Source organism: Rhinolophus sinicus, chromosome 2 (assembly GCF_057876585.1).
Source record: "Rhinolophus sinicus isolate RSI-liver-muscle chromosome 2, RSI-T2T, whole genome shotgun sequence".
Lineage (NCBI taxonomy): Eukaryota > Metazoa > Chordata > Mammalia > Chiroptera > Rhinolophidae > Rhinolophus > Rhinolophus sinicus.
In genome coordinates this window covers 32,403,404-32,409,403 of record NC_142502.1, presented here as the reverse complement: position 1 = coordinate 32,409,403, position 6,000 = coordinate 32,403,404, and positions in this window count along the sequence as shown.

Below are 6,000 nucleotides of genomic sequence, written 5' to 3'. Positions count from 1 at the left end.
CTTTGAGTCTTATGACAGATTAGACACAGAGAGAATCATATGAGGTGTTATACTTCTCAGAGTCTTATAGCAGAAAGCACGTAACTTGGATTATTGTGACAATTGTATTCTTATACTACATTTAAAGAGGAGTTTTTCACCTCAGTCCTTATATAAGGGAAATTAGATACTCTTCCCATAAATAATTGCATGCATTTTTTCAGGTAGTTTGGGAATTTGAAGTTAAACAATTTTGAATCTGAATCCTAGGTCCTGATAGTTGTATAACTGTTGCACACATTCTTTAATCTGAGTTTTCTCATGTGTAAGATGAGAATAATACTGGTACCTATCTTGTAAAATTGCTTTGAATCAATATATGGGATGTAGAAAGTATTCAATAAATTACAGAAATATGATACTGTTGTTTCATTGAAGGCTAATTTATGACAGATGCAGACTAGAGAAATGAGAGGATTTGGAAAATGAGCATGTGTACTACAATTACTCTGCAATATCTGATATCCCGAATAATCTTGTGATAGGTATCAAATCACAGTGAACTTGGCATGATTTTTATGATAAGCTTTGTGTTGGTATTCCACATTTCTGATCATAAATACAGCTGACCATGAAAAATCACGTTAATACCCTGTCGTAAAACTTTAAGATCACAGCTTATTCTTCCACAAAATAAGCAAGTGATAAGAATCTATCAAGAGTAAGTAATATTTAGAAAACAAAGACAAGGGAATCTTCCAGAAATAAATATATTCGTTGAACTAAAACCAAAATGGACAGTTAAACAGTAAATTAGAAAATAATTAATTAAATGGAACATATATCTGAAAAAATTACAGATTATAGGATAAAGGGAAAAGAAATATATTAAAGAGTAGTTAAAAGATATGCCAGATGCAATGAAAATGTCTAACTGAAATCTATTTGAAGACCTAGAAAAGAGAAAATTGAGAAACTAGAGGAATAACATTGTTTAAAAAGATAATGACCAAAAATATTCCAGAACTATTGAAAAAACATGAATCCACAGATCCTGGGAGCAAAATATATTAAAGATGTGTTGCAACTTATAAAAATAAATCCATACATAGACAAATACATGAAACTACATAACACCAAAGACAAAAGCCTATTTATAATTAGCCAAAGAGGAAGAACAGACACCTGGGCATGATCCCCAAAACTCACATTGTCAAACAGGCTCACACAAAATATTGAGGTATACTCAACATCAGTATCCAGAAAGCCCCAAACGTCAGACCCCATTTCCAGAATCCCTTCACCTCACCAGTATGTACTTGGTTTTAGGGTGTTGAGAACTGAGTATGGGTCAAGTTAGCACAGGAAAGTTGCTGTAAATACCTTCCATTCTTCAGTGCAACTGCTGTATATAAACTGCAAGCTATTTACTGACCAGTCTGGATGGAACAGATACACCATGCTAAAAGCATCCCTGGCTATAATCAGTACATTGAACCCCCTGCATGACCCTCACGTATTTCTTAGTAAATTCCACTGGTCAACATTTGCAAGGAGTTCTGCTGAGGATCAGGCTTGCCTCTGGTGGCTGCGTGGATAGAGGCATGGGTTACAGACCCATTATTACTCTTTCCATTCCAAACTACAGAGGAATGGCAACAAGAGGATTACAGCAGAATTTTCAATGGCAATGATGAAATCTAGAAGAGATTATTGTTATTGAGAAAAAAGTAACTCTGAACTTAGACTTGCATGTTTAGCAAAACCTTTTAAGAATGAGGGAAAAATAAATATATTTACAGATAAAAAATGAATTTGCTACCTACCAACAAACCAGCATAAAACAGCACTTAAAGACATACTTCAGAAGAAGAAAAATCATCTTCAGTGGTCTTAGATGCAAAATAATCGCTGAACAAATAAAACGGTAAGTTTTATTATGCTATTAACGTGAGAATTATATAAACTAAGATGACATTTTTCCAAAAAGCAAAGAAGACAGTGTGACAGAAAGACAGACAAACACTGCTCTAGTATGCTTCCCTTCAAAAAAGTTATATGGAAATATTCAGTACCGCTTGGTTCCAGAAGAGGAAAGCCCACAATTCAGTGGCAGGAAATGGCAGGCAGTGGCAGGCATTATAGAGGAGCTTCAAAATTCTCAGTTATATGGGCATGGGTTACAGGGTGTGACAGAAATGGGTGAGAGAAACACGAAGGGGCCTTATGACTGGGCAGGGTCTTGTGAGCTATGCTAAGCAGTGTGGATTTTATGCTTTTTATATGCCATCACTGTTTCTAATACCTAGTTTTATAATTGCACTTGTACTAGATTATGATCTTTTATTTATTTATATTTCCTATTATAGTGTGAAGCCCTCTATAGAACTGTCTAATTTGACTTCATGTTATCAAATACTTAGCAGTTTCTAGTACATAGTTATTGCTAAAAGCATGCTCATTGGACTAAATAATTAGCATTACGTTCCTTGGCCTCTTTAGACAGATTTAAGTTCCTTCTTGTCTGTGGTCCCATGTAGCCAATACATATCTGCTATTACATGTACTTGTTAAAATACTTGTCTCTGTTAGACTACTAACCCTATTTACCTCTGATTTCTGTCACAAGATGCTTCATAAATGCTAGTTTGGTAAACAACTATAAGTGTGCATGCATTAGTAAATGAAACAAAACTCCATTATCGGGCTGAGTTATGTGATAAACACTCTCTAAGGAGGGGAATCAATGGTACCCCGGAGTTTACTTGTACCAGTTCATGAGAGTCAATTGATAAATATTCAAGAATTTTATGAGCTAGTTGATATCACATTGGTATCTGGAAATTGGTTATGATAGAAACAATGTACACCATGGAAATCAGCAAAGGCTACATGGGTGTTTTTTGTTTTTGTTTTTGCCAGAAAGCCAGTTATGAACATTCAGAACGCTTATCCTTAGGTCAGATATTTACACGTTATATCTTGGAAGGATTTGTGAATAGGCAAGGCAGGATCCAGTTGCTCCATGGCTGTTTTAACATGGACCCGGATCATTCACCAGATAATCATCTCCCTCACTCCTTTCAGCCAAACCCAGGATGTGAGATGACTGATTGTAATGCTTTGCAAATGGCATTAGCTACACTAGATGCCTACCAACAGATGACTAATTTTCCACTGGCTGCGAGTTTCAGTTCCTCTCTTTCTCACATGGAGGAAAGGACCAGAAAGAATCATTTGTTGGGTCAGCTGTTTGTAGTTTGTTGAAAGTTACATTATGTTTGTTTATTGTCAGTCTACAATTCCTTTTCTTTATTTTTCATGTTTGAAACTCAGTATCTGAGTAAAGTCATGATCTTATGCCCATAACATGGATTCAAATGAATACAGCTTTACAAAACAAAGGAACTGACTTAGGTTTAAGATTTAGTAGAAGCAGAAAATTGTAAGGCGATATAAACATAAGCCCTAAAATAAATAAAAAGAAAATAGCACTAGTAGTTATATTGTGGAAATACAAAATGGATGTAGCCAATTTTGCCAAATGTACCATGGTACAGATGATAAGGTGTCTAGCTCATTAACTCTTTCACTCAATAAACAATATTGGCACAACCACTACACGCCAGGCTGTGTGCTATGTGCATGGGATTCAGTGGTGTGCAATCCGTAATGTTCCCTTCCTCTGTGAAGTCTAGTGGGGGATCTGACAATGAAACAGAATTAAAATATAGGTGTGGTTAGGGGCTCCGATGAAGCAGAACACAATCATGGGCCCAAGCTCCCACCATGTAACAGAGAAGGCTGCTTCTGCCATGCACCTTTGAAGGAACATGTCTTTCTTTAACTTCAAGTTATTTCAATTGTAGTAGTATTCATTTAATTCTCTTGGCTAGGAGCAGTAAGAACCAATTCTGTCATGAGCCAAACCAGGGAATGTGTTGGAAGGCTCTGGACATATCTTACAAAATCAAAATGAAAACCAGGATGTAAGAAGGGAAGGAAGAAGGCAGATCCATGAACCCAAGACTACATGTTTTTGTCCAGACTCTCCCTGCTATTTAAAGAACTGAGCTCACTAACTCCCAGGCTCCTTATCTTCCAGTTGATCAGTTTGGCCCTGAAATCCGCTCTTGGATCAAACAACTATGGCTATGTTAACCATGACATTTTCTACAGATGTGGCCCATAGGAATCTTTATTTCCTAGCTTTTAGGGTGCCTTCCAGGGAAAGGTGACTTGTGCATCTGGTAATCACCTCAGGAGCTGCCCAAAGTATTCAAGTTACTAAAAATACATGCAGCAAAGAAGCAGATAAGCAGATAAGCTAAGCTAATAGGGGTTGAAACAGCCAGAGTAAAAGTAGAAGGCTTCGAGATTAGTATTGTCATTCCCAACCCACCCAGAAGGATATATTAATTAGCCATATTTAAGGCCACTGTTACGCAGGCCTGAGTTTCTGAAGCCATCTTCTCTGAAGCAGGAAGCAGCACCAGCTGGTAGCGCTCACTGTGTCCTGTCCTCAACAGCAGTTGTAGTCTTCAGACCAACTCAATTCATTCAGTCAGTTCTTTTTTTACATACCAGTGTAATTCACACCAAAAGAATACTTGAAGAGAAGAAAGTAGTAAAGACAACAACCTTGTTTTAAACGTAGGACTCATACCTGTGAACCAGGGATCCTGGGGTTTGAATAGTTTGAATCTGCTGTAAGGATCTTTGCCTGTGCTGTCACTCTACATAGTGTGGTGGGCCAACTAATGACTACTCACTTAACACTCGACTCCTTTCCTCTGCCTGGTGCCAAGGGCCAGAAAATTCTCCAGACAGTCAAGGGTAATGTCAAACTTGATCTCGTCTTCCTTTCAGAAGTCCTTACCTCCTACTACTATTACCTATATTCTTCCAATGGAAGTTGGGTTTAATTTTCTCCACTGAAACTGTCCTTGCTAATTGCTAAATCTCCTTTGAGTACAGCTCTTCCCCAGAGCACTGTTATCAGCCTTTTCTTTTCTTTTTGGTGAACTAGTGCAGAGCAGGTTCTCAGCAGGATGTGACCCAGTGTTCTCGAGGTTCAGCTGCTTGGCACCTGCTCCAAACCAGTTTCTTTTGGGAAGCACTTAGGAACCAAACAAAATAAGGGGTAAAGCCTAGAAACAGTGATTATTCTACTGGGAATAGAAATTAAAAGGGACAGAGAGATTTCTTTTAACAAAATCTAAGGCTACTAGTAAGAAGAAGGAAGGAGGAATAGATAGGAAACTAAAATTTACTGATGCCTAGTCTGTGCCTGACTGTGCTAGGAGCTTGACAGGTTATCACATTAAATCTCCAGAAAGATAAATTCCATACAGAATATTTTCCTGTTTCTAAGAGGGTGAAACAGGTTCATAAAGTGAAGTCATTTTTCCCATTGTACAGAGGTGGTAAGGAGCAAACTTAGGTCTCAAAGCTAGAGATGTCTGATTTTAAAAATCATGCTTTCTACTATGTGTCTTTCTTCCAAGATTTGTCTTAGTCTTCGTTTTAGTTTTTGCAAAAACTAAAAACTCACTTGAAGTGGATCCCCAGGATTCATAAATTGTCAAAGAACTAGTAACTCATTTATGAGGCAAATGAAAATTAATATAATAATATGTATAAGAGTTGGGTTTCTAATGACATTCTGATGTCATCAGTGGCATAAATTATTAAAAATGGAGAAGAAAATTTGAACATATCATTTTTTTACGGTGTTGAACAAAGAGATATGGCAGAACACATTGCCAACTTATTTAATATTACCATTACATAAAAATATACTCACAACACTACCCTTAGGATTTAATTCAATGTATCAGACAGATTTTGATATTTTTTTCTAAACTAGAACTAATATAATAAATGAACTCAGAATACCTTTTGTGAAAAGAGGCCAGAGACAAGCCAGAAATTGTCTTTGAGTGAGAACACACACTTTATAGGGCCAAGAACTCTCTGGACACTTTAATGTGACTGAATAAGGAAGAGAAGGCACTAACT